At 49.6% G+C, this 11,031-nt stretch overlaps 1 pseudogene; it reads left to right on the top strand.

Moving 5' to 3' along the window:
- Nucleotides 1-1,140: 1,140 nt before the first annotated feature.
- Spdye4-ps1 (speedy/RINGO cell cycle regulator family member E4, pseudogene 1) lies at nt 1,141-11,014 on the top strand (annotated as a pseudogene).
- The last annotated feature ends 17 nt before the right edge of the window (nt 11,015-11,031 follow it).

Here is an 11,031-nt window from a genome sequence, read left to right as displayed (position 1 = left end):
TGTATAGTCTCACTTCCTGGCTTGCTCTGAGGATCCCTTGTCTCTGCCTTCAGAGGCGGAGAATTAGAGATGAGCCACCACACCCACCCACGTCCAAGCCACACCCACCCAGATCCAAGCCACACCCACCCAGAGACAAACCACGCCCACCCAGAGCCAAGCCATGTCCACCCAGATCCAAAGCCACGCCCACCCAGATCCAAGCCACACACACCCAGATCCAAACCACACCCGGTCACTGGTGATCTGAACTCAGGTGTTCACGCTTGCCTGGGAAACACTTTAACTTCATGGCCATCTCTCCAGCTTCTCGTTTCATATTAATTCTTAATTTTTTATTACCGTGTGTGTGTGTGTGTGTGTGTGTGTGTGTGTGTGTGTGTGTGTGTGTGTGTATAGACTAGAGGTCAGTGTTATGTGTCTTTCTCAATTACTCTCCATCTCTCTTTGTTTGTTTTGTTTTTCCAGATGGGGTTTCTCTGTGTAGCCCTTGCTGTTCTGGGACTCAGTCTGTAGACCAGACTGGCCTTAACTCAGGGATCTTCCTGCCTCTGTCCCCCCAGCACAGGGATTATGGGTAGATGTAGTGCATCTATTTCCTTTTCCTTTTTATAACGTGGGCGCTGAAGTCTGAACTCTGGTTCTTCTATTTGTGCAGCAAACGTGTTAGCAACTAAGCAATCCATCCAGCGCCCCATACGGTTTGTCTGTCTTTAAAACAGGTCTGACTATGTAGCCCAGGCTGGCCTGGAGTCTGTAGTGACTCTCCTGTCTTAGCCCCCCTAGTGTTGGGATTACAGGTGGATTCCCAATCTTGTTTGGGTAGCTTGCTTAGGCTGGGCACCTGAGGACTTTCTCCCGTTAACAGGCCTGTGTGGAAAGGTCGTCATATCAGCCCCTGCCCCTCCTCTACCTCTCTACCTCTAGAATAACAACTATGCCATGGGGGCTGGGGATTTAGCTCAGTGGTAGAGCGCTTACCTAGGAAGCGCAAGGCCCTGGGTTCGGTCCCCAGCTCCGAAAAAAAGAACCAAAAAAAAAAAAAAAAAAACAAAAAAACAACTATGCCATGAACTAAATTTTTAACCCTTTGCAGGCAACCTCGGGATGGTTGTGCCCTGGGGCTTGCCCCTGTGCGCCATGCCGACTAAATCTGCTTTCTTCAATCTAAGCACTGGGTCCTCCACCAGTGAGTGCACAACCTCTCGCCCCCTCTCGCCCCCTCAATCCATCTGCCGTGGGAACTCATCCTGCCCATAACTGGAGCTCCACTCTGTGGCTTCTGGGAAGTGGCTGCGCCTGTATTCTTCCAGTTGAGGGAAAATTACAACCAGGGGCTCTGAAGATGGCTCCATGATTCCAGGTTCCAGGCTCCATGGGAAACCTGTCCTGGAAAGCACAAGGCGGAGGGAGGGCTGGTGATGCTGCCCAATGGGTAAAGGCCCCTGCTGCCAAACCTGACCATTTCAGAGTGATCCTTGTGACCCACGAGATCCAATGGGAGGGATGACTCCTGCAGGCTGTCCTATGGCTTCCATACCTGCTAATCCTACCCCCCCTCCAAAAATGAAATGAAAATGTTTAATAAGGTGGAGAGTGCCTGAGGAAGACCAGATGTTTGCCTCTGAATGCACATACATGCATATATGCACACGTATGAATACACATGCACATGTAACACACAAATATAATTTGCTTTTAGGTGTGTGTGTTGCCTGCATGCCTGACTGTACACCACATGTGTGCAGTACCACTGAAGACCAGAAGAAGGCATCAGACCCTCGAGGTACTACAGTTACAGATGCTTGTGACCCGCCATGTGGGTGCTGGTAATTAATTAGTCCCAGGTCCCCTGGAAGAGCAATCAGTGCTCTCAGCCACTGACCATCTTTCCATCCCCATCAGTTTAAGTGGCAATGAGAGGGAACATGACCATGTCTCCATGGCAACCTGTATGGAAGTCTTGAAGACTGACATGAGGAGGGAAGCCAGGCCCTCGCCATTCCCTTACTGTACACTGGATGCTCTCAGTGGAGGGCTTTGTGCCCAGTGCACGTTATTCCTCCCTAATCTGGCCTGAGGCCTCGAGTTCTGAGGTCCAACCCAGTGACTTCCACATAGTGGCACTACTGGGTTCTCCAGACTGAGCCTTGTCCCTTCTGCTTCTTGACTAGTGAATTGTGAAGTCTGGATCTGGACTGTGACTGAGACTTCCCAGTCTCGTGTGTGTGTGTGTGTGTGTGTGTGTGTGTGTGTGTGTGTGTGTGTTTCTGTTTCTGTCTCTGTCCTTCTCTCCCTGTCTCTGGGTCTGATTTCCTAAAAACATTACTTCCTAAATATAAGAAAAATTTTAAAAATTAGCATGTATGTGTGATGTGTGGTGTGCGTCCACCTCTTTGCATGTTTGTGTGTGTGTGTGTGTGTGTGTGTGTGTATGTAAAGGTGCACATGCAGACACATGCATGAGTCAATGTATGTGGAGACCAGAGGTTGACATCAGATGCCTGCCTTACTTACCCTCCTCTCTTTCAGAGTCCCTGAACCCAGAGCTCACCTGCTGGCCTAGCTAGCCAGGCTGCCTGTGGGATTTTTTCCCGTCTCCATTTCCTTTCTCTTCTTTTCTTTTCTTTTCTTTTCTTTTCTTTTCTTTTCTTTTCTTTTCTTTTTGGAGCTGAGGACCGAACCCAGGGCCTTGCGCTTGCTAGGCAAGCGCTCTGCCACTGAGCTAAATCCCCAATCCCTCCCGTCTCCATTTCTGAGCACTGGTATCATAGGCAAGCTGCCATGCCTATGCCCACTGGCTTTGTGCACGGGTGTCGGGGGGGTGGGGTGGCTGCTCCAGTCCTCATGCCCCTGGGACAAGTACTGTCTATGCTGAACTAAACTCCAGCCCTCAGCTTCCTGCATTTACTCCATCTGGTGAATGCGACCAACTGAGGCAGAAACCTGGAGATTCCGCCATGGGCAGAAGAGCAGCTGGCCATTTCCTGCTCCACTCTGCTCCAAGGGCCTCTCTAGGTAATAGGGGTCACAAAAGAATCTGTTTCCCCGCGTAGTCAGAGACAGCTGCTCACCACGGATCAAAGGGAAGGCCAGAGGTGCAGACTCGTGCACTGTGGAAAAATGAAGGCCGGATACCCTGGCTGATACCCTGGCTGAGCCTCCCTCTGAGCTCTCCATGTTTACACAGGCAGCAAAGCTTGCAGGAGGAGAGAATGGCTCCTGGTCTGCCTCTGCCCAGCAAAGTCAGCCTTCCTTCCCAGCATCCCTCTCAGGAATTCTCCTCCCTCCCTCCATGGCTACTTCCTTCACAGAAACGTTGCTTTTTAAAAAATTATTTATTTATTTATTATAGATGAGTACACTGTAAGTGTCCTCAGACACACCAGAAGAGGGCATCAGATCCCCTCACAGATGGTTGTGAGCCACCATGTGGTTGCTGGGAATTGAACTCAGGATCTCTGGAAGAGCAGCCAGTGCTCTTAACCGTTGAGCCACCTCTCCAGCCCCTTTGCTGCTTCTTCTTCTTTTTTTTTTTTTTCAACGAAACGTTTCCCCGTTATTTATCTAGTGTGTGCGCATGTGTGCTTGCGGGGCACACATATGGAGGTCAAATGACAACTTGTGGAAATCAGTTCTCTCCTTCCACCATGTGGATCAGACTGAGATCAGCAGGCTTGGTGGAGAGCCTGGCCTAACTAGCCACACCAGTGTCCCCGCTGTGTTCCTCAGTCAGGGTTCTCTAAATCTGCATGTGTATCATCAGTTGATGGTTTGGCCAGGCCTCTGCCTTCTGCTATTGGAATCAGTGAGGCTTAATCCAAGGGTTTGTGCATTTGTATTTCTGGGAAACCACACGTTTCTCCCTCTACCTCTCTTCAGCTTTGTGTGTGTTGATTGGTGTGTGTGTGTGTGTGTGTGTGTGTGTGGTGTGTGTATGTGTGTGTGTACTCCTATGCAGACCAGTGAGTGTGCAAGAGGACAGAGGAGAGGATCAGGTACACTCTATCACTCTGTGACTTATTTCTCAGCAAGGATGGTAGTCAAAGAACCCCAAGATTATCCTGTTTCTGCTTCTCACACACACACAGACACAGCCACAGACACACACACACGTGCACACATACTCACACATACAATCACACATGCACACACACAAACACACACACATGCACACACAATCACGCACACACACACACACACACACACACACACACACACACACACACACACGGCCAGGTTTACAGACACCGGAAAGACTGTGTCTGGATAATAAATGGATACTAAGACTTGAACTCAGGTCCTTATGGTTACACAGCGAACACCCTTAACCATGGACGCACTGCTCCAGCCTCAACCCTCAACAAGTATACAAGGGGAAAGTAGGAACCAGACAGGGAAGATGGTGCTGTTGATGGAATGAGTCTAGGTGGAAGGAGATTGTGTGTGTCAACCCCAGACCCTCAGACAAAGTGGAAACATCAAACTAAAAGTTAGAGTAACTTTCAAGCTGGTTTTCAGGCTTCTGTAACATCATTTATGAAGGGCCACACTCCATGGGGCTAGGCAGCCCAGTGGAAAATGGTGTCTTCCCAGAGCTCCATTCTTGAGATCTCCTCAGACTGAGGGAAGGGAAATTGCATGATGGTTTGGGGAAAGGCAGCAGCTGAAGAGGTTTGGGGTGTTTGGGGTGCTGTGGGACAGGGTTGAGAGCATGAAGCCCGAGCCTCACATTGGGTGGGCTTTCTTCACATAGAACCAAGGGTGGAAGCCAGGTCCCAGCCTCCTTCCAGCAGCCCAAAGCGGAAGAGGGACTTGTCATCGGATTCTGAGGATGACCTGGCAGAGCTACTGGAACCGGATCCCCAGCCGGTGTGGTCAGTGGAGACACTGTGCGGGCTCAGGATGAGACTGAAGAGGTGACGTGTGTGTCTACAGTGCGTCCTGAACACCACAAGGTCTTCACCAGGCTGCTCGGTAAGAGACAGCGGCACAGCTCGCTCCTTAAGCAAAAGAGAGAACTTCTAGTCAACCCTCTTCTCTGTGGAAAATCTGCCCTCACAGCCCCTGCTGTAACTTAGCTCTGACTTTGCTGAGCTGGGGTGTTTCACCCAATCAAGCATGTTTATAACCTTATAGGACATCAGTTGATCTGCTGTTGAGGCATCTTGGTCCTTAGCTCTGGATGTAGCTCAGTGGTGGAGTCTTGTCTAGTATAAGCCAGACCTTGGAATGACCTCGGACCTACATATTCATACATCTAAGCATGCACATGTGCCACTGTATTCTAAGCCTCCTGGCTGGAGGCTCGGGTGGAGTCCTTGCCACCACCTACCCTTTGCTTCTGGGCTCAATCTGAACCCTCCCCCAGGGAGCTGGTTCTCCCAGCGGCAGCTCCCAAGCTGTCCCGGTTCACACTATAACAAGTGCGCTTCCTTCACAGAGGATCCCGTGGTGAAAAAATTCCTGAACTGGGACAAGATGCTGAGGGTGTCAGACAAGGTGAGGAGTCCTGCGCTGAGCTGGCCCCCTGCTCCTGTCCTGCCTGGGGAGAGACCTCACTGACCCACACTCCTCTGTCCTTCAGTGGTTCCACCTGAACACACACGGGCCTGGCCCTTGATATCCTGTCAGTGTCTCTCTGCGAGGACTGGCAGCGTCTTCCAGAGTGGACAGGAGGCTCCTGCTTCACTGGGGTCCTTGGGATCTGAGCCCAAGGCCACCATCCTACCCTGGGAATTGCTTCCTCTCTCTCCACAGTTCTCTGGGGTCCTTAGCTTCAGCTGGACAAGCTCCTCCTTGTCCCTGATGGCCTAACCCCCCCCCCCTCAGAACTGACCCAGAGCCAGCCATCCTCATACAGGCTGCAGCAAGCCATGCAGCCATGCAGGAGCAGCAAGGGCACCTGCTTGTGCCCTCTCACCCTCCCTTGCCCACACTGCAGGAACCAAAACTCCAGGCTCCTCTCTGAACCTCATGCCCACCTCCACCACCCTTCCTCTCTCCCTACCTTCCTCCTCTCCAGGGTGTGACCGCTCCTCTCTTGTCTCCTCTCTCCATCAGTATCTCCTGTCTATGGTCATAGCTTATTTCAGCCGCGCTGGGCTTTTCTCCTGGCAGTATAGGCCAATCCACTTCTTCCTGGCTCTATGAGTATTTTCGTCTCCTCCTGCTGGTCATCGTACCCTGCCTTAGGTATAGGATCATAAGAAGTGAGGCTCTGATCTTTTATCCCTTGTCTACATGGTTTTGTGGCCGTATGAGGAAAAACGAGCTCATGCCCGTTTTAAACCTGGGCAAAACCCTAGGGACTGGCTTTACACTAGTAGAGCACCTGCTGTATCTTTTTTTTTTTTTTTTTTTTTTGGTTCTTTTTTTTGGGAGCCGGGGACCGAACCCAGGGCCTCGCGCTTCCTAGGTAAGCGCTCTACCACTGAGCTAAATCCCCAGCCCCGCACCTGCTGTATCTTTACAAGGACCCGAGTTCCTGGGGTTGGGGATTTAGCTCAGTGGTAGAGCGCGCTTGCCTAGCAAGCGCAAGGCCCTGGGTTCGGTCCCCAGCTCCGAAAAAAAAAAAAAAAAAAAAAAAAAGAAAGAAAGAAAGAAAAAAGAAAAAAAAGAGAAGGACTTGAGTTTCCATCCTCAGAACCCCAGTGAAAAGAGGTGTAGTAATCCATGGTTATCATCCTCGTGCTGGTGGAAGAGATAGCAGGATCCCTGGGATTCACTCACCAGCCACCCTAGACGTGTTGGCAAGACACGTGTCGCAGAGACAGGGCCTATGTCACAAAACCAGGATCTAGAGGATCAATACCTGATTTCACTTCTGGCCTCTGAGCATACATGCTTGCACAAACTACACTCACATATGTACACACACACACACACACACAACTGAACACACAACTGAGAGAGAGAGAGAGAGAGAGAGAGAGAGAGAGAGAGAGAGAGAGAGAGAGGCTGGGCAGAGATGGCTCAGCCGTTAGCACTGCCTGCTTTTCCAGTGGGCTTGGGTTTGATTCCAAGCATTCACACGGTGGCTCACAATCATATGTAAATCTACTTCCAAGGGCTCTGACACCCTGTTCGTGCTTTCTTGTACACCAGGCATGCACATGGTACACTGACATACATGCAGGGATGTGGTGGTTTGAATATGCCTGGCCCAGGGAGTGGCACTATTAGGGGGTGTGGCCTTATTGGAGTAGGTGTGACCTTGTTGGAGGAAGTGTGTCACTGTGGAGGGTGGGCTTTGAGACCCTCCTCCTAGCTGCCTGGAAGCCAGTCTTCTGATTGCATTCCGAACAGGATGTCGAGCTCTCAGCTCCTTCTCCAGCTCCACGCCTGCCTAGATGCTGCCGTGCTTCCCGCCATGATGATAATGGTGACCCTGTAAGCCAGCGCCAGTTAAATGTTGTCCTTTCTAGGAGTTGGCTTGGACATGGTGTCTCTCACAGCAATGGAAGCCTAAGACAAGGGAAAACACTCATGCACAAAAAAGTAATTAAATGAAATAAAATGACAAGCCAAGAGGAGACATTGTGAAAGCTCTGGGATTTGGGGTTCAAAGGGGACGCTGAGGCAGAGTCTCTCCTTTGAGTAAAAAGAAACCTTACTAAATTCTTGGGCCGGCTGATAGCTGTGTTGCCAGAGTTGTTGTTATTGTTGTTGTTGTTCTTCTTCTTCTTCTTCCTCCTCCTCCTCCTCCTCCTTCTTTTCCTCCTCCTCGTCCTCTTCTCTTCTTATTCCTTTCCCTCCTCCTCCTTTTCCTCCTCCTCGTCCTCTTCTTATTCCTTTCCCTCCTCCTCCTTTTCTTCCTCCTCTTCTCCTCCTCTTCTTATCATTGTTTTATGTTCCTACATTTCTCCTCCTCCTCCTCCTCCACCTCCTCCTCCTTCTTTTCTTCTTGTCAGCCAGGCTGTCTCTGATTCCACAGAAAGAGGCACGGAGGCAGAGCAGATGGAAGAAGAGACGCATACACACCAGTGTGTGTGTGTGTGTGTGTGTGTGTGTGAGAGTGTGTGTGAGTGTGAGTGTGTGCGTATGTGTGTGTGAGCGAGTGTGTGAGTGTATGTGTCTGAGTGTGTGTGTGCGTGTGTGTATGTGTGAGTGTGTGTGAGTGTGTGAGTGTGTGTGAGTGTGTGAGTGTGTGTGCGTATGTGTGTGAGTGTGAGTGTGTGTGTGAGTGTGTGAGTGTGTGCGCGTATGTGTGTGTATGTGTGTGTGAGTGTGTGTGTGAGTGTATGTGTGTGAGTGTATGTGTGTGAGTGTGTGTGTGTGCGTGTGTGTGTGTGAGTGTATGAGTGTGTGTGTGCGCGCGCGTGTGTGTGTGAGTGTGTGTGTCCGTGTGTGCGTGTGTGCGTGTGTGAGTGTGTGAGTATGTGTGTGCGTGTGTGTATGTGTGTGTATGTGCGTGTGTGTGAGTGTGTGTGCACGTGTGCGTGTGTGAGTGTGTGCGTGCGTGTGTGTGTGTGAGTGTATTTGTTGTGTGTGTATGAGTGTATGTGTTGTGTGTGTGAGTGTATGTGTGTGTGTGAGTGTGTGTATGTGTGTGTGAGTGTGTGTATGTGTATGTGTGTGAGTGTATGTGTGTGTGTGTGAGTGTCTGTGTGTGTAGGAGGGGCCGGTTCTATAAACTTGGAAAACTCAGACATCTGGGAACTTGAAAGCTAGAGATTCAAGTCAGGTTCTCAGAGGGCTGCTTGGTAGTGTTCTGCATGAGTGGGAAGAGGGGGCGTGGCTCTGTGTGGCTGCGTTCTGACACGCAGAGCCGTCCTGAGAGGGGAGAAGAGGAAGATGGAATTAACCACTGTGTCCCCAAGTGCTGAGGTGCAGCGCTGAACACACACACACACACACACACACTCATCATCATCATCATCATCATCATCATCATCATCATCCCATCTTCTCCCCTGGGTCCCACGACAGGTGTCTGTCTCAAGCCTCCTGACCCAGCACCAATCCCATGTAGAATGCTCCCTGCAGGTTTTCCTTGCCAGCCTGTCCCCAGTCCAGTGGGTCTGCTTTGTGTGAAAAAGCAGGCAACTCCCGGGACTGCATTAGGAGTCCTTCTCCATCCCAAGGCTGGAGGGCCCTGTGTGAACTCTGCCTTCTGTCTAGGTGTTCTCCAACCTGGCTCACCTAATGCCTGGACACTCTCTCCCTTCCTTCCTGGCTCCTTCCCAATGCCCTGTCTTCCATTTTATCGTGTGTGTGTGTGTGTGTGTGTGTGTGTGTGTGTGTGTGTTTTGTGCAAGTGTCTCACACGTGTGTGCCTGAAGACAGCCACCTCCCTAAAAGTCAGCCTGAGCCCAGCCCAAACAATCAGCAGGAGATGACAATCCTGCAGCCTGTCCCTCAGGAGGCGGCTGTTGAGGGATCTCTTCAGCCTAGGTATATGGGGGAAACTCTGGTATTACAGTGGGACATTTTAAATCAAACAAAAAATGGGCAAAATCCCCTTGGCTGCCTTCTTTGACCTAGCTTTTGTCTCCGGCAGTAGTGCAGTGAAACTCCTATTATGGTAGGATATTAGGGATTATGGTCTGGGCTCTGACCTCCTCCCTTTCCTGAGTCCTGCACACTGAAGGCAGGCAGGGTCTTGGCAAATATCCAACACCTGAATTCTGTTTATTTTGGGAGTGGTTAGGCTACGCTCCTCAGTCAATGAAGGTATCGGTATTGCATTTTGCCTTATCTATCGCATTCATTTGTTCACTCATTTATTCATCTGTTCATTCACCCATCTGTTCATTCACCCATTCATTCATTTGCTCATTCACCCATTCATTCATTTGTTCATTCACCCATTCATTCATTTGTTCATTCACCCATTCATTCATTTGTTCATTCACCCATTCATTCATTTGTTCATTCACCCATTCATTCATTTGCTCATTCACCCATTCATTCATTTGTTCATTCATTCATCCGTTCATTCATTCATTTAATCATTTGTTCATTCATCCATTCATTCATTTGTTCATTCATTCATCCGTTCATTCATTCATTTAATCATTTGTTCATTCATTCATTTGTTCATTCAGTTATCTGCTCGTTCATTCAATCATTTGTTCATTCATCCATTCATTCATTTGTTCATTCACCCATTCATTCATTTGTTCATTCACCCATTCATTCATTTGTTCATTCATTCATCCGTTCATTCATTCATTTAATCATTTGTTCATTCATTCATTTGTTCATTCAGTTATCTGCTCATTCATCCAATCATTTGTTCATTCATCCATTCATTCATTTGTTCATTCATCCATTCATTCATTTGTTCATTCAGTTATCTGTTCACTGATTCATTAACAAACCCTACAAAGTGCATGGTGTCTATCAGAACTCATAAATGTTGAATGAATTGATGTCCCATACAAACCAAACCTGTCAGCCACTGAAAGGAGAGGATGACCAGGAAAGGAAAACAGGGTCAGTCCCGACACTTAGGTGCTGAGCCTGACCTGACACCAGTGTGTGCACACAACATAAGCTCAGGGAAGAGGGAGAGGATGGAGACGGGAACCCTGGGGTCTTCTCATGTCAGGTGGGCAAGGACAGCATTGGGACTGGTAGGCACTAGTGTTTGTCAGCTCCATGTGATAGGTGCCTTCAGATGGCCTCTGTTCACAGTGAGATGGTCCCCATCATGCTGGAAAGGACTGATGCTGTCCCACGATGAAATGTCCCCCAGCATCTTCTGGATCCTCCTTGGTAAAGAACCATAAACACCCTGATTTTTCTGCAGGTACCTGGCCAATGACATGGAGGAGGACAACCAGGCCCCTAAACAAGACATCTTTTACTTCCTCTACGGGAAGAGCTATGCCCAGCGCCCGATGTTCCACAAACTGCGCTTCCAGTTCATTCGCTCCATGGGCTGGAGGATCTGGGTGTCCCGGGAGGAGTATGAAGAGGTGTGTGTAGAGGGTGGGTGAAGTGTGGGGTGCTGAGGGATGGAGGGAGGAATGGGGTTGAATATGGGATGTAGATTGGGGAATGGAAGAGCTGGAATGTAGGTCT

This window comes from Rattus norvegicus, chromosome 12, assembly GCF_036323735.1.
Source record: "Rattus norvegicus strain BN/NHsdMcwi chromosome 12, GRCr8, whole genome shotgun sequence".
Taxonomy (NCBI): Eukaryota; Metazoa; Chordata; class Mammalia; order Rodentia; family Muridae; genus Rattus; species Rattus norvegicus.
Note: the sequence above shows the minus strand (reverse complement) of the source record. Positions and strands in the feature narration are given on the sequence as shown.